The 18,257-nt window shown below is 47.9% G+C and overlaps 1 protein-coding gene across 5 annotated transcripts in view; it reads right to left on the bottom strand.

Annotated features, from left to right (window-relative positions):
• Positions 1–18,257, bottom strand: part of ZNF536 (zinc finger protein 536) — a 418,463-nt gene that overhangs the window by 98,679 nt on the left and 301,527 nt on the right. The gene's annotated exons all lie outside the window — the stretch shown is intronic.

Below are 18,257 nucleotides of genomic sequence, written 5' to 3'. Positions count from 1 at the left end.
GTCAGAAGGAAGGAAGGGAGGGAGGGAGGGACCTCTTTTCCAAGAAAATTGACTAGTAAACTAAGAAGACAAACCACTGCTATCCCTAAGTTTTAAATAGAAAATATAGTATTTTTAAATTAGAACTTCAGATTAGAGTTTTGCTGGTATATCACAATGAGTCATAGAAAATAACATTCCACTGGGTAATCATCATGTTTACCCAGATCAAAACATGGTAGAGTGAACAATCTTTCTGTGGCTGGGAGTTGCCTGGCTAGATGGAGTGGATAATTACGCTTCATTCTCCCTCCGCCACACCTAACCATTTGCTTTCCTTTCATTTTGCCTTCATTACCCAGGAAATTAAGAAAGTGGAGTCCCTAGGTTTTGGAATAATCTAGACAAGGATATATATCTGGTGTGGCTTTAACAGGGGTTTTCAAAAGTCCTTATGGGGCTCTGAATGGAGGTGTTTTCATGGTCCCAGGGGTCTCTGTAGTGATTCTCCCAGGATGGGTACTTGGGCACCCATGTCTTCCTGACCTGAGTCATGTTACAGCTAAACTGCAGAAAACTAGTGGGAATTTCACCAGCTCTATCAATGATACATGCCTACTATGTATCCATACCAGTTCTGAGTATTGCATGCACAAGTAAACCACGGTAACAACAACTGCAGTAGCAACATTATTGAGCAATACTGTGTATTTTACATATGTGGTTTCATTCAACTCACGATGGTAACTATTATCTCTAATTTAGAAACAAAGACAGCAGCGAGCAACGTCACCCAAGATCACAGAGGAGCCAGGTGTCAGGTGCGGGCGCCTGACCCCAGCACCTGTGCTCTTAACCACCACCCTACGCTACCTTCCCTCGCATAACCAAAGACAAGGTAAATTCAGAGTTATTGAGCATCACCCAGGGACCAAGCCTTTCATTGTCGCCTTCACTCCCATCATCTCATAAAACCCCATGTACCCCTTGAAATAACCCTGCCAGGTTGGTGCTATTGGCCCCGTTTTCTAGAAGGAGAAACCCAAGCTGGTCAAGGCCGTGCACTCCATCTGTTTCCAAAGTGTGTGCTGCTCGTACCACGAGTGGACAAAAGCCCTGTGCGTCCTGTGGTGAACTTAAGGAGAAGAGACCGAAGAAAGAGAAGCAGCTCAGGACCAAGGGAGACCACATTACAAAAGTCAGCCAGACCGTGAACTCCAAGCTCTGGGTTGGGGCATGCAGGGATTGCTCTCTGACCCTGGCGGGCTCCACCACCCATGTGACTGGTCCAGGGACAGGGGTCTTCCAAGACTAAAGGCCCAGATTGACTGGCCGAGGAAATTTAGGGGATCAAGTCACCATGCAAATGTCCCCGCCTCTTTTACATAAGATCACAGAAAGCAGAAAGCTTCTGCTCTTGAGGATTTGCTCTTTGCATTACAAGACGAAACAGCCCCCAAATGTAATGGGCTCATCAAAGAGGCCAAATCAGGTGGATGGAGAAGCCAGTCCAGTAATGGGAGAGTCTTCTTTTGCGGGGAGATTTTTTTTTAAGCTTAAAAAAAAGAGAGAGAATATAGCATATGAAATCTGCCTCATTTCACAGCCTCATCAAACCTATGTGGTCATCAGACCAAAAAAAAAAAGTTTCCTTAAATATTGCACAACCAACGACTTGCAGAGCCTCTTTCCCCCACGGAACATTACTTTTTTTTTTTTTTTCTTTTTGCAGCTTTAGAAAAATAGATAATTACTTCAGTTAATTTCAGCAAAACAGTTCAAACTCATCAGGGCTGAACAAGTATAATTTACTGCTCCTTCTGACTTATTGTTGTGACTAGATGTGGATTGATGATTAAAGTGGTAAACAGTAACATTTCTGTAAAATGGCTGACTCGGCTGCCAGCGTGTCAGGGGACACACCTGCCCCAATGGCTGTACCGGGATTGTGCCTCTGTTCTAGGCTGTCAACAGAGAATATAAGTATTTGACAAGGTGTTATCTAATTGTGTTTTTAAAAGCCACGATACATACATCTTTTAATGTGTCACTTCAAGCAGCCAGAGAATTTCTTTTATTAAAAAGTACAAAGGAAAAATGAATGCCTTGCATTTTCTTTTTTTTTCCCTCTCCCTCTCTCTGTTATTATTTTTTTTTTTTTCCTTTCCCTTTCCAAGCTCTGCCCTTTTGCCGTCATTCGGTGGAATATATTTTGCTCTTTAGTCAAATTGGCTTTTATGTAAATGGTTGCCCAAAATAGCTAAGCCACATTAGGACTATAAGAAGAAAGAACAGTATGTCCCACAGAGGGTCTTTGCTCTGGTCCTGGTGGGAATTAGCCCGTGGTAAAGAAGGCAAAGAACAAATCTTCCCCGAGGCTCTGCACCCTAAAAGTGAGGGGTCACTGGGACTTCCTTGAAAGTGTGATCCTGGGAGACACCCCCCCAGAGGTCCTCTCTCATCATCCTCCGGGACCCCATGCTTCCTTTCCCCTCTCTAATGTCTCCTTCCCCCCCGACGTTTGCCCCAGGGAACACTGAACCCCAAAGAAGACAGGTCTCCTCCCGCCCAGTAACGTTGGCAGTTGCCCGGAAAGGACAGCAGCCAGTCGGGGAAAGCCCTAGGCAGGCACCTCCGGCAGGACCACAGAAGTCGATGACGACCTGCAGATTTGGGATTTTGAAAGAGCCAGAGAGAAGATCTGATTCACAGAAACCACCTGGAGAAGGCAGTCGGAGGGACAAACACACGCAGTCCATCAAGAATAGGGGTCCTGCCACCATCACCAGGTCCTGAGGGATGGCCGCGTAGAGGGCCGTGCCCATTGCCTCATCACATGTGGGGAAACCCGGCCCTCAGATCGCAGTCAGAAAGCAGAGGTCATGCCTGCAATTGAGACCAACCCAACTCCTCAGGCCGAGCCGGCCCAACTGCATTTTGCCTCTGTGGTTCCCTGGCCCTGCTAGGGGAACCGTTTCTCTGCTGTGTCGGCCACACCGCCTGCACCCAGGGCCCTAGCGGGAAGCATGTGACACAGGAGACCAGCCCTGGAGGAGCCCGCCTGCCGTGGGCAACCCTGAGCACACACTTGAGGCTCGTCGGCGTGGGCTTCAGGGCACCGGGGGAGAGAGGTCTCCTGGGGAAAATTGGAAGTGGCCCTGGGGTGCCTCAAATCCCACCGCTCAGATCCATACCCAGGTCCATCTAGACTGCTCCTCTGGGCCAGGCTGACTCAGGTATTGGCTTCAGTGTTCACTAAATTGAATGTAAGTTTCTCTCCTGAGAAAGACAGACGAGGAAGAGGAAGTAGGGAGGTGAAGAAGCAGGGCAGGCCAGCTCACGGCCACAGGGAGTGGAGCGGGACCCCAACCAGGGACCACCTGAGCAAACCTCTAGCGGGGTCCACTGGGCACCCTGGGGATAAGGGCCTAAAGATCTGGTCAAGGCAGCTGTTTAAGCTGTCACAGTCAGTGTCACGTAGTAAGTCAAACAATTTGTTACCAGTTATGCAAAAGAGGCAGCAGCCAGTGATGGAGGGAGCTGAGGAGGAAAGTGGCAGGCAGGCCTCGGGGTTCATCCTGAGAGCTGGGCCAAGCCTGAGAAGGCAAGGAAAGGGTGGCGACCTAGCCCGGCTCACAGATGTCTGCCCAGGCCATGGCCCGGAAGGCAGCCTTGGAGACCAGGCTGGGATGGGCCCTGAGGCCTGACCCCTGCCTTTCTGCAGAGGCCCCCATGGGGTACCCATAGGTGCATTTAGGAGCACAGCTGCTAGCGTTTTGTGAACAGATCCTGGGTCAGGCTGGGAGGCTGGGTCAAACAGGCTCATGTGCTGGGCATGGACAGCCGTGGGGAAAGATGAGGTCCACAGCAAGCAGTCCTCTGAACACTCCTCCATATTCATTGCCCATCTGGAGAAACTTAGAGAAAGGGCTCTGGATCACTGATTGGGCTTTGGTCTTGGACAATTTTAGTGCATGGTAGCCCTGTGGAAGATGCTGCATTTGGTAAAGACACAGCTTGTAAGGCTGAGAGGATGAGACTGAACGATGGGGCCACGGGGCAGTCGATATCTTTAAGTCTAGCCTTTTTCTCTTTTTCTTCTCGGAAACTCCAGGGCTCTACTTTGAAAGGTTCACTCTATCCAGCTATCTCATGCCCTCCAAATGCTCTGAAGTCTTGCCAGGCCAGCAGACCCAGATCTCAAGCCCAAAGCTACCTGGGAGGTCACTGCAAGGTGGGCAAATGATTGACCCTTGACTGATAGCTAATCTCCCTTCTTAGAGTCTTGGAGTCTCAAGTGAGCGTGGGGAAGTGATGGGAAAGACAAAGGACAGCAAAACTCCATTGCCTGCAAGCCTGCCAGCTGGGGTCAAAGCCAAGACCGGCCTTGCCAAAGACTAGAAGCGTTTTGCTTTGCCAAAGAGTCACAGCCATATTTGCTCTGCCTGCCTACCTTTTCAGGAAATGCTCCATTTCAGAAAGTGGAAACCATTCATGAGAGATGGTACCTTTGGGATGTTGGCCAGGGCTGGGCTGTCTGCAGCAGCACGGACAAGAGCTCACGGGGCCATCCATACAGAAGGCTTGGGGAACCTGTCCCAGGTCTCCCCCCATCTGGAATATTGGGTGACTCAGCTACAGGGCAGCAGATGGCCTTTTCGTCATGGCTGACAGGAGTTCTCCTCATGACGATCCTTCCTGGCTGCCTAACGGACCAGCAGGATCCTCCCTGGAGTTTTCAGGGAAGTGGCTTTTAGTCCAAAGGAGAGTCCAGTAAAACTGGGATTGGCCTGGAACTGGATCCAACACCAAGAAACAGAAGCCCAGCAAGCACCGGGAAAGAGGAGGAGAGCAAGGAGGCCCCATGGATCCATTTGGACAACCCTCCACTTGTTCCCACCCTCAGACTGACAGGTGCAGGTATTCTGAGTGGTTTTATGCCACATGGTTTTCACACAGCATCTTCTCTCTGATCCACCAGGCTGTAGTTATAAATACTTGATAACATTTGCATGAAAGGATCTTTTCACAACAGGTTTAATGAAGGGTTCTGCTCCAGAGATATGGGAGAAGATACTGAACCTGACGATGGCTTCTAAGTGGTATGAATGTGAAAAACCTCAGCAAATAATAAGCGCATTTCAAGCTTTATACCTGTTTATTTCACACTTTCTTTAATATACCAATTATTCATGTAACACCTAACTGAGAAATGTGTTCTATCTAGCAATCACTTATAAGAATTTGCTAAACAGTAGCACAACGGATGTGTCCATCACCCAATCATTTATCATCCTTCTATAACCATGAACTTGCTGGCAAATGAGGGGTAAAGTTGATTTAATCTTTGGGTTTAGAAAAAAAAAAACAGGAGATATTTGTGATTATGAGACATTTGCTTTTCATTTCCACAGCCAGTTAGGATTCACAAACATGAAAATCCATTATGGAATGGTGTGTAAAGTGTGACCGCGTCTTGTTCAGTCAATTAGTGAGCTGAGCCTGGGTGTGCTGCTTATCCGATAATCTGCATCTTTAGTCTGACAAAAGTAAGGAAGATATTCAAAGAGACGGGGAATGAGTTGAGGGATGCCTTGATTCCGCCACACTTCATATCCAGACACCTACTTGCCTGACCCACTTTCATTCCACATCCTAAAAATGGGCCCAAGAAAAGGAGGCAATCAAACAAGTTACCAGAAGGGGGGATAGGAAAATCCCACCGCATTCCCCAGGTGTTGGGCACCCCTTGGCTTAAACAGTCTTTCCAAGTTCTACTCCTTGAAATCTTTTGTGCCCCCTTGACACCTTGATGCAACACCAGTGGATAATTTATGCCAAAATGAATGCTATTTTTGCTTTGCAAGAATTTGATGCATAGTGACTTGTGCATGGAAATTACCCTGCACATCTGTATTCTGATTATGATATTTAGTGCAAGGGTCATGAATAATAATATTGCTAAATATGCTTATTGCCGTCTATAAATAAAGGTTATCACACCAGAGAAGGTTTTGTTTTGGAGTGGCAGAACAAGGCAGGTTAGTTGCAAGACAATAGAGCTTTAATTTTAATATGAAAATAAATACTTAAATTTATAAATATGCAAATGATTTCCAAAGTGCAGGAAAATGCACCGCACCGTACCTGCTCAGGAAGTACTAAGCTTTCCAAACCGCGCTGGGAAACTTTTCCAAGGCCACCTTGTGAATGTTGAAAACAAATTCTGAAGGGCAGGGCCCCTCTCCGAGGGATGTGTTTCTCTTATATTTTTAATAAAATTACGGTTTGTGATGGAAAGCTCAGGACAGCCTATCATCCCTTCCCAAGTTGCTACAGTGACCCATCAAAGCTGGCTGTGACTTGGAGGGGTGAGTCAGTATGGGACAGTTGAATGGGGTCGCTGAGGGGGTTCAGGGGAGAAGGAAGTGGCGATTCTGCAGAGCGTGAGCAACGAGAACACCCCAGACACCTGCCCTGACATCGCAAACCTGACTGCTGCTTTTGCAAGGGGAATGGCCCTTTCTCCTCTGGTGTTACCTGCGTCTGCTCTGAACTCTCTGCCACCAGACAGGCGGGGGCAACTGTCTTTGCCTTTCCTCTGTGAATTATCAGTTGTCTGTCAGCACTGATCCCACTAACTGGGAAGCAGAACTAGTTGTGCCAGGCTCTCCCCTCTGTGCACAGCTGGGACCTGCACAGGGCAGTGTGGCTCAGGACACACCAGAAGCCCTGGGTCTTTTCCATCCTCCTGCAGGCAGCCCCTTGCCACTTGCCAGTTCCCTGCTACCTGGGAAGGTTTTCAGCCATTCTTCCCTATGGCCAGCCTTCCCTCAAAGAGCTGGCCATCAAAGAGGCTTTATTGTAAGTGCTGGCTTAGTAAGAACTACAGAAAACAAACCCTAGACGTGGAAGGGTCCTCTGAGACACTCGCGTCCACACCACTCACTCTGCAGCTGGGGAAACTGGTCCTAAAGGATAAAGGGGATCTGGAGGTAGCTGATACAGAGACACCTAAGCCCAAGTCTTCTGGGCCATGTTTCCACTCTTTCTGGGGTTGCAATATCCAGGAGAAAGAGTGGTGCTTATTCCAGCTCTACAAGTGGATTGTAGACTGTAGTACAAACTGACTGCATGGACAGGGCAGGAAAGGTTTAAAATCCACTATAGGACCATTTTCAGGGAGATGATAGGAAAAGAAAACATAAGAGCGCTTATCTTCCTGAAACCAGAGGCAAAGCAAAGGCTTTGAAGTCCAAAAGAGCCATACTGAAAGGCAATTGGCACCACAGAAAGATTTGCATGTCACCCATTCTCTGTGTCCCAAGACATCAGGGACCAAGAGTCCTGGGAAGAGGGCTCCAGAGGAACAAGCTTGACTATGAGGACACTGTCAAGCTTACCCCTACCACGAGTCACCAGGAAGAGAGGACAACACTCCAGCGTCCATTGAGGGTGTCACAGTCTGCAAGCAGCAGATCAAAGGGCCCGTGAAGAAGGTCCAGGGCATGGGCATGCCCCAAGTCAGCACCGACCGGGTGAAGAGAAGAAGAGGCAGGGTTGACTCTCCCAGCCAGCAAAAGTGGGTCACCTGGATGGATCCAGAGGGCTGGCTCTAAATACAGTCAACTTTTCACTATCTTAAAAGAAGATCCTTTGTGGCAGCTGCTGACAGCACCCTACCCAGACTCCACTCCACACGCACCTCTGCCACCAAAGGCTGCTGGGAAGGGTGCCCAGGAATTGCTGCCAGAAGGCATTTTTCAGGACATGGAAACATGTGCAGCCTACATTCAGGGCTGGCTGGAAGTGCCAGAGGGTTCATTCCCCTTGAAGAAACCCCCAATTAATGGGGAATGGGGAGTCAGGGGTTAAATGCCCCAGCTTCCTGGCTTCTCAACTGGGAAAACTCTGAGGCATATTCTCATTGTCCTTTGCTGTCCCCCAGTGGAACTCCAGTTGGCCACCATAGTAACCGGCTTGAGAATATACCCTTTTTTATTCCCTTCCCTTCCTTGCCTCACTTCCCCACACCCCTACCTGTTCTTCCTGAGATCATCCCAAATAAACCACTGGTACTAAACTCTCAGACATCCACAACCTGGGGACGGTCCCTAGAAGGAGATATTTGATATCAGAACCAGTTCCTTCAACAGCAACGACAGTCAAAGCAAAACAAGAGCTGTGGTTGGACCCCCTCAAGTTCACAAGAAAGTCACAGAAACGTCTCATTGCTCAAGCGACCTATTTAGTGGAGGTGCCAATCTAATTGCCATCTCCCACGGGAAGAGTCAGCGTCACGACCCCTCGTGGTCTGCAAGAGCAACAGAACAGAAGTGCACAGAACCCCGGGCTCAGCAGGGTCCTGGGGTGGGGCTGAGCCCTCCCTCCAGGCGGTGCTGCCACTGCAGACAGCCCTCCACACAGCGGCATTGAAGCTTCCTTCCGAGTGGGAACTGCTAAGCACCAGGAGGTCCCTTCCTATTCTGAACCTATGTGTGGTGTCCCCCAACTTCCCCCCGGCCCCGTTCTGAGGTCTCCTGGGGACTCCAGCACGTCCAGAAACAACCCCGCGCCCACCACCAAGCTAAGCACCTCAGCGGGTTCTTGAATAGCCCTGTTCCTACAGCGGCACCTCCCATCACAGCTCCCAAACTGCACCTGTTGTCACGATGTCTCTGCGACTCTAGCCATATTCTCCTATCGCTTGTACTAGCATTTCCTTACTTATTTAAAAAAAAACAAAAACAAAAAAAAACAAACTGGCTCTTTTTACTCTTTACCTTTATTCTAAAAGGAAGCTTTCTATCAGAACCATAAATGGAAACCCAGGAGTACTTGACGTAATTAGGAAATAGTCACACTAATGAAACAATGAAAACAGGAGCACGTTACTCAATTGCAGCTAGAATCAATTGCTCAAAAGGCTCTGGGACTAAGACACTCTCTTTCTCGGTTAAAAACTGTAATTAGTAAATGTTGGGGAGACATTAAAGACAGAGCAGCACCAAACCCATATTTTCTTCTTGGTTTGACTCAGAAAGGTCAAAGAGAACTGAAAAGGGAATTCATCTCCCCTGACATTTCTGTAGGCTGTGGGTCATCTGAAACTATTACCGAGTCCTCGGTGAGTGGCATGTGCCCACACAGGACACACTGCATGTGGCTGCTCTCCTTTGCCTGACCTCCAGTTTGTCAACCTCCTCCCTAAATGGGGTATCTGGGTCCACACAGGTATCGCCCTGGATCTATCGCTGACCACTGTGGTCAGGACACGCAGCATCTATTGATGCAGGCATGACCGCATCAGTGTCATGGGCTCAGGGTTGGGCCCGGCCTCTCACTGCTGCAGGGGTACCAAGGTCAGGCGCCAGAACACCCTGCTTGTTCTGCAAGGGTGCTGCCCTCCAGAACGGCCCCAGATGGCCGCCTGAGCTGGTAAAGATAGGCCTCTATTTGACCTCCAGCCTGGCAGGTGCATCTGCAATTCAAGGCACAGCTGCCACCCGAGGGAGCTCCCTGGGAAGCCACATGTTGCTACCGGATGAAGATTGAATGCACTTTGCAGCTGGGGCCTATGAGATCTAGTGAGATTCTCATAGGAGGAGGCAGAGTGCCACAAGTGGCAAGGCCATGCATGGACCAATTGCAGTAAGTTAGCAAACAGAAGTACCTTTTTAATGCACCAGTTCCAGAAGCAACTTCAACTCGACCTTGTGAACCGCAGAGTCAGCACTGCTGCTGGCTGCTGCAAATTGAATGGTGACTGCGCAGGTCAGAAAGGGTTTGCAGCCGTGCATGCTCTAGGCTTCTCCACTCTCTCACCTAAAGGGAGCCTCCACCCCTGCAGCGGTGCAGACGCCACGCCCACAGCCATCCCTCTGGCAGATGGGGTTCCCTTCCAGGATGCTGCCACCTGAAACATGACCTGTTAATTCATTCAGGGAATGAATTCTCCAGGCTGTGAAGCTGAAGATCAATAGCTCAATTGACAATAAAGGATGTGAGTGACCACAGTCTGCGGGAGGCTGCCTGGACAGTCTTATCTAGAGCCTTGAGCCTGCCATGCCTGCTCCTCCCAGAGGCAGATGCCAGGCACCCCTCGGGGGCAAGCACCTCAAGAGCTTTCCGGTGAGTGGTGGAAAATGTGCTTGCCATAGTTAAGAGACTTGGAGAATGGGAGAGTAATGCCAACTGGTCTTGATTTAGCTGGAAAAATGCATTCTATCATTTGTTGTTAACTATTAAAGTCATTTAAACCCTTCTGAGAATAGATCTAACATTGGGTTGCTTTGAAGGTTTGATATGTCTTGTAATCCATAGATTATTGAAGTTAATTTCTCTGCTGAGATCCTGCTATCAGTGACATTGCATGCATACTCAAAAACTGAAGAAAAAACAGAAAGATTTTTAATTGGATTCCTGCTACGCCTCAGTCCAGAAAAGTAGCAATGGTGGAAATGGCTAGATGAGGATCTAGGAGGAAAAGGGCATCTTAACTCCTTTCAAATCTTTCTCCAAGATATGTGTGACCAAAGTCATGTTATTTGCACACAATTTGCCCTTCACTCATTTAGGAATCTTTTTCGGTTGTTTTTAGAGTGTCCCTTATAGGATAAGATAAAATGGGCAATAACAGTGTGCTGATCTATATCATTGCGAATCGTTTTTTCCGTACTTGAAATTAATTTTAATTGAATCTCATCCTCTGGACTTTCATTTGCTTTTAAATGAGTTTCAGCCTTAGAGTGAGAATGCAACTGACTCCAAGAGTTGACAAGTTTTAGTGCTTTGATCATAGATTATTATATAATGTTGACAAATGTTTGTTGGACTACAATACTGCATTTTAAATACTTTACAATCCTCATGGTACTCTCAACCCACACAGTATTTTCCAGGTAGGCCAAAAGCCGGCTAAATGTGTTACAAATGTAATTAATTTCCAGAAGGTACAATTGCCTCAAGAAGTGATTGCAAATAATTTACCAGTTGATGATCATCCTCAAGAAGCTGGCTAGCCGGGAAAGCCTTTTTAAAAATTATATTCGGTATTGGAATTGACACCCAGCACCAGAAGGAGAAAGAAAGGAAGGGAGGAAGAGAGGAAGGAAGGAAACTCCGTGGCTTTCTGAGCTGGTTTTCAAAGGTGCTCCCGTGCCGGCCTCTCCTCCAGCTCCACAAATTCACCCTCTCAGCTCCCTGCCATAGCTAATAAAACTCAGCCTTTGAACTGTCTTATAACTTGCCTAAAGACACATTGCTACTAAGTGGTAGAGCTGGGATGCAAACTGACTATGTGTAAGCTCCAGGATGGATTTGTGGGGCTGGGGGAGTCTGGGGGGTTATCTTGTTGACTGGTATAGTTCAAGTGGCTGGAACAGTGCCTGGCACAGAGTAGGACTCAATGCATATTTCTTGAATAAATGAAGAAATTAGCTCCAGCACTTTCCGCTGCAGTGTGACAAATGCTGAAGCTGATGTTTCAAATGTCAAGCTATGTGGTACAGACAATGAGAGAATGTTCTGTGGTCATCAAGTGGGAGAAGACATGTGTTGCCTGGGGTCAACAGGACAGGCTACTAGAGAATGTGAGACGTGATGCAAGCCTTGAATATTGGGTAGGTGGTGAGAGGGGAGGGCATTCCAGGTGGGATGCATCTCAGGGGAGATAGGAGATTGCAGAGGTGAAGATATAAAAGATGTGTGTGGTGGCGGGGATGAGAGTGGGCTGCTTGCAATGGAGGGCTTGAGGATAACTTGGGCTGACTCCATTCTAGATGCACAAAAACTGGGTGATACCAAGCAACAGCACCCACCCTGACACTGCCATTCATTACTCTACAATGATTTTTGAGGGTCTTCCCTCCACCAGGCACTGTGCTGGGAGCTAGGAATGCATTGACTGTTGTCCTCATGGTGATTATGGCCCCTCCAAGACGCTGTGCACAGGGAACAGCACTTTCTGTTCCTGCCAACACCAGGATTGCTCCAATGGATCATTTCAGCATCTTTCTTGGGCATTCTCAGTGTGCTTAAGACTCTGTATTTAAGGTAGATTTGATTGCAGAGAAAAGATAAACTTCTAGGCTGCAATCGGTGAAAGGAAGACCTACAAACAAAGGTGCAAGTTCTCCAAGGTGCAGATTTGAGACATTAGAAGGAGTCAGGCAGGAGAGAGACAGACCTGTGTGGTTCTGAAAGGCTTTATTAAAGAACAGAAAAAGAGGGTTCATCCTGAAGGCTGGTCATGGATCGGTAGGGAGGGGCTAGAAAGTGTTCCAGGTTGAGTCTCCAGTGTCTTCAAACACTGTCTGAGCTGTGCTTTGTAGAGATATATATTCATAGGTAGAGATATTCACACTTGTATTTAATCAGGAGTGCTGCTACACCTCGGGGAAAGAGATCACATGGCAGGACCACAGGGGAAGCCCCATGTTCTACAACACCCAGACTAAACACACTGCACCTTCACCAACAGCTTTCTTCCCACTGATCCCTTCCTCCTGCTGCTAGGGGGATTGAGAATGTAAATAACATGGAAGCTAAGAGGTGTTATCTGCCTGAGTCCCACAAGGAGCAGAGGAGAGGGAACCCCTCCACTTGCTGGAAGCGCTGGCAGCAGGACACTGCATGTAGGAGCCCAGCCTCAGGGCCACCCTGGCCAGAGCCCTGAATCTGGAAGGAAGCATGTGCTCGCACTAAGCAAGCTCCAGGTGTGAGTGCCCTGGAGCATCTGGGTTGAGTTGCATGTAGGGTACCATACACACTCACACCCCAAACCATACCCCTTCCTTCAGGAAGCCCTTTGCGGAAGCAAAGTAAGGTGTAGCACCTGCCTGCCAGCCTGGCCTGATAATGGCCTCTCCTCATCTCAAAGACATCACTCCAGGCCCTGTGACCAGGCAGAAGGACCACTGCTGGGGCCCCTAGTGGCATCTCCCCACTAGCCCAGAGAAGGGCCAAAGCTTCTGAGCCTCTTTCTCCCTGTAACTTCGCCCAGTACGGCCCTGGCTTGCCTGGAGACCCTACTCTTGTCACTCCTCCACTGGCCTTAGAAAAGCCACTCAGTGGCTAGGGTTTCCTTCCAATGAGCCCCATGACTATTGGTGTTACTGGGGCCCTTGGGGATCCACGCTTCTTGGCACAGATGTGGAAACTGAGGCCTAAAGAGGGTTTGAGACTCACCCAAGGTCAATCAAGGAATAAGTACAAGTACTCAGATCATCAGACATTGTAACTTTGGAAGCCCCAGAGTGTAAATAAATTGTTTTCAACTGTTTTGGCAGCAAAATCTCCCTTCCAACACACTCCCTCAGCAGTAGATGACCTAAAGAGTTCAGGTTCCCTCCCTTTTGCTTGGTGTATGCTCTACCCATTGTGATTCACTGCCTCAGTTTCCCTGAGCTGCCAGATTGCATTGTTTTCCCGACCCCCAGGTTTTCCCAGTTCTGAGCCAGAGCTTCTGGAGCTGCCTGATAGCTGGTGAAACCCTGCTGGGGTCTCTTAGCCTCTTCCCCATCCTCTCTCCCTCCCAGAAGTCCACTTCAAACCCTTCAGAAATCCAGTTACTTTGGGTTCTTTGGTACCTGTCTCTCAGACATTATTTTACATTATATTATTCATTATTTTACCATCCTGCTTCTAGTCTCAAGAGGCCCAGAAAATACTCCAAACGAGGAACACAGCCCTGTCAGCCAGTCTCCACCTCTCTCTGTTCCCTGCAAGAACCGTCTCTGGTCTTCAAAACAAGTCTTCAATCATGATGAGCAACCGTAACTTTCTATTATAAGTTTAGAGGCAGAGGGAGTTAGTTGAACTTATCAGTTGGTTACCATTTCTTTTCCTAAAGAACCTGTATAGTGGCTTTTATAAGATCTGCTTGCAGATGGAATCTCAGATTTTGGAGGTTCTAAAGCAAACCGTCAATGCTCATAATTCCAGAAGCAAATACAAATTCTTCAGGGGAAACCATTTCTAGATTAAATGAGGACTGATGGACTCACACAGGTTTGGAAAATGCTGAACCCACCTGCGACCACAGCCACCCACTTCCTGTGGGCACAACTTCTGTCCCATCTCATCTGCAGAGACCTATGACCCAGGGCTCCGAGGACGGCATCTGTGGGGTACACAGCAGGGAGGGCTTGCAAAGGGCACCTGGAAGCCAGGAGCTGGGATTGCCTGACCACCAAGGACGCCCAGGTGAGAAAGAGTCCCCAGGGGAGGAAGAAAAGTGCAGGAAGCCTCAAGTCATCTGAGGCCTGGGGATGAGCTGGGATTTCCTTGAGCCCCATTGTTTCAGGGCTCCCCACAGGTCCCAGGAATCAGAACACGGAAGGCTTTGTGACGGCTGCTTCCCGGCCAGAGAATCTTCTGGCTGAGAAACAGCAGCTTGTCTGGCTCCTGGGCCCCACCCCAGTCCTTCTTTGGAGAAGCAGATGGTGGTCTAGTTCCTAGCTCCTCCCCACATGCCATAGGTGCACACGTGTAGCCTTGCTTGTGTAGGCTCAGGTGGGCCGCGCTCATGACTGCTTCTCAGGCGTCTGACCCCACTGCCCTCAGCGCACCCACATTCATGGGGTCAGACTCTGGATGCTGGTGCCCTGGAGACACCATCTTCTAGCCATCAGGGGTAGGAGGTGCATTCTAGGGACTTGCTACAGAGATTCCAGCTCTCTTAAGAGCCGGCCCTTTACTGCAGTTCATACCCCAACAGTATAAGTAGAATCAGAGCTCAGATGGGGGTGTAGAAGGGAGAGGATTGAGTGGCCTGTGGGAATGTCGGCCACCAGGGAAGCTAGAATGCATCCTCCACTCCAGAACCACTGGGTGAATGTGGGTCTTCCTGAGGGCAAGACGGCAAGAGAGGGACGGAGGGGAAGGGAGGTAGCCAGCAAGGGGTGAGGGGAGAGGGAGGATGGGGCTTTCACACTCAACGATCACATCTGCCCAATTCCAACCATGCGCCTGTGGAAGTCAAGAAGCCAGAATATCTAACCAAGACTGTGTTCTCAAAAAGAGAGAGTTTACCAGCAGAAAGGAAAAAAAAAGCAGGTTTCCATTATGGAAAGGATGTGTCTAGTGGTGGCAAAGCAGGCCATTGCAGATAGGACCACAGAACACACTAGAACAATATAACGGAACATCTCACTATTAGTGGTGTCCTGAGATCAGAAGATTTAAACTCTCTTCTAAGACATTTGATTCCATCCTGTTCACACCACTTGATGTGTCTGTTGGGGATTTAGGGACAGAAAGAGATTGACTGGTCTCGCTAGTAGCTGCAAGCTTATGCCTCCTCGCATCCTGCCCTTTGCTGGCCTCCTCCTACACTGACTGTGGGCTCAGCCAGGTGGCATGCTTTGGTCAATGGGACAACAGTAACTTGATGCAGGCAGAGTCAAGCAAAAGTGCTTGTTGCATTTCTGTTTGCTCTCTTGGACCCCTGCCTCTGACATGAGAACAAGTCCAGACCAGCATGCTGGAGGAGGAGAGACACATGGGACAGAACCAAGTGACCCCAGCCAAGCCCACCCTAGACCAGCCAGCCTGCTAGCCAGGAACAGAGGCATGAGCAAGTCTGGCTAAGATCAGTTGAGACTGGCCTGGATCAGCAGAATCACTTAGCTGATCCAAAGACCAGTGAGAGAAAATGTATTGTTGTCATTTTAACCACTAAGTATTGGGGTGGTTTATTACACAGCAGTAGCTAACTGCTACAACTGTAGTGGAGAAAACCACATTTAGCCTTGTGACAAAACATTTTGCCTCTCCTTGTTTTAGCTCTCTAAACTCTCTTACACTCCAAGGATCTTAGCAGTGATTTTCTAGATATAATTAAAACAGCTAATACTGCCACCCTCATAGCCAGTAGCTCACACCTAATGATCAATAACTCAGCCCCAAATGCAGTGCTAGGTCCTTTGCATACATGACATTATACAGTCATGTTGGGTAGATACTTGCATTATCCCCATGAGGAATCTGAAGCTCAGCAAAGCAGAGCAACCTGTCTAAGGTCACACAACTACAAGGGGCAAAACTGGGACACAAACTCAATTCTAGTTGATGCTAAAGCTTGTCCTTGTAAATAGGGCACTACGGTAGAAAAGAGTCTGTCCAGAACCTGGATGACCCTCATTCGACTAAATGCCAAATCCTAATCAATGAGGAACTAAAGCCCCATTTTAGGAAAGATCTGGTAAGAAGAGTCCTTTGAGGGCCACGCCTAAAGTGAGCAGTGTCGGCCTTGAGACATCATTACTGCACCAGGAAGTGGACACCTTTCCAACCGAGATGGTTCTGGAAGAGACCGGTATTTCAGCAGCTGAAGGGTATATGCATTCATGTTCTGTAAAACAGGGACTTTTGATTAGCAGAGCCCCATGTGAGGAGAGAGCTTTCCTTATGTCACACACGCCAACACCTTCACAGCAGTGGGATCCACCAGAAAAACCGAGGTGAGACCAAGCTACGTCCTCAGCGCTCTGACGTGGCCAAGAAACAGGCAGAAGACCAAGACTATGACAGAGAGAGAATCTGAGCAGAAAACCTGAACACGTTCTCTTTGCAAGCCAGGCTCAGAACCCCCGGGTCCTGTGCTGTGACGCATCCCTAATACATGGTACAGCTGAGTCTTAAGTCAAACTGGCATCTCCATTTCTGGAAGCATCATGGCATTTTACTGGCCGACTCCCCCCCTCACCCACAGGAAAACCCCTCCAGTGACTCAGTTTCCAAACTTTCAGGTCTCTGAGTCAGATGAACATTTTTTTTAAATCTGAAATTGCAGGGCAGATGTTACAGCTTTCCTCCAAAATCCCTTCACATTCCACCTCGGAACTTTAAAACAACAATTTTATTTAGAGAGCTGATTTATCCCAAGTAAATAGGACACAGTGTGGGTGAAGGCAAAGGGACCAGGAGGCGGTTATTGGATCTATCAGCACAAAAGCTGCACTGTTGCTGGCAGCCAAGGCTCCGCCGTCCCTGTACCTTTCAAAACTAATATGTAACCATATCTGTTTTAAAAGAGTGATTCATTTTCCTCCCATTGCCTGCGAAACTCTCTTCATCCCCACCACAGGAAACTTGAGTCTGATTTTAATGAGCTTCAATTGGAATGTGGCCTTTGAAAAGTAGTGCATTTGAAAAGATGGAACATTAAATTTTGTAATGATGTAAAACATCTTCAATTTTTGACAGGACAATGGTGCTTATTGTACTTTATGAGTCCACTGGCGATTCAAAGGTCACTTTGTATATGACTCCACAGACAGGGGCAGCACGGAATGAAAATTAGGTTACATGTGATCAGCTTTATTATTAATCAGACGAAAATGGATTTTTAACATTTTTCTAATGAGCAACAGAGAAGGAAGAAAATACCACGAATAAAACTACAGAAGAACAAGAACGACCAAGGCTAAAAATGCGCCACGGCCATATCTAAAAATGTGCTTTAAATCTAAAATACTTAAATACTATCTCAAGGAATAAAATGCAGCTGCATATTTTGGTGTCATAAATACACAGAAAACTGCTGAAATACCTACTCTAATTTACTATCTCTGTCCTTTGTTTATAACTAACTAATGGACTGATTTCTCTGCACAGTTATATTACCACAGTCCCCAAGAACACAAGACTGGGTGAGGTGGTGTCACTATTTCCATAATAAATCCTGTTTTTCAGGGGTTTATAACTCAGCTGTAAATATGTAATTCAGACTAAAACTTGGCATACAAGGCCTCAACCAGAAAGCAAATTTACGCTACAATCACCACTCCACCCCCATCTGATTTTTTAAGTCTTTCTATGTGTGATATTTTGGGATTGAAGAGATGGGGTGTTGAAATGGAGAAAAAAAAAAAAAAACAATAAGTAAAAGTTGAAGAGTTGATTTTTTTTCATTTCTTATTTAAATCAGAAGGCTATTTTTCAACATATACTCTGCAAAGCATACGAAATAAATAGACTTCACATCCCAAGGAAATAAAACCAGGCACAGAGGCATATTTAAAGTGCGGCTCTGAGGAGCGTGCATCAGGGAAACAGGCCGCGATGTGCAGGCTTGGGTGAGCTTTCCCAAAGAACCGCTCCAGAAAGGGCCAGCTCCTCTCACCTGACCGCTCACCTAGGAGGACTGCTGAGTTGTTCAGAGCACTTCCTAGGGCGAGAAACAGACCCAAGCCCCATGCACATCAGGAAGCTCAGCAAGAAGCAGAACCCGCAGTCCTCCCAGGGTAGCCGAGCCCAGAAATGTACCCCGTGGG

The sequence above is a fragment of the Balaenoptera acutorostrata genome, chromosome 19, assembly GCF_949987535.1.
Source record: "Balaenoptera acutorostrata chromosome 19, mBalAcu1.1, whole genome shotgun sequence".
Lineage (NCBI taxonomy): Eukaryota > Metazoa > Chordata > Mammalia > Artiodactyla > Balaenopteridae > Balaenoptera > Balaenoptera acutorostrata.
The sequence above is the reverse complement of the archived record's forward strand: the minus strand, read 5'-3'. Positions and strand labels throughout refer to the sequence as shown.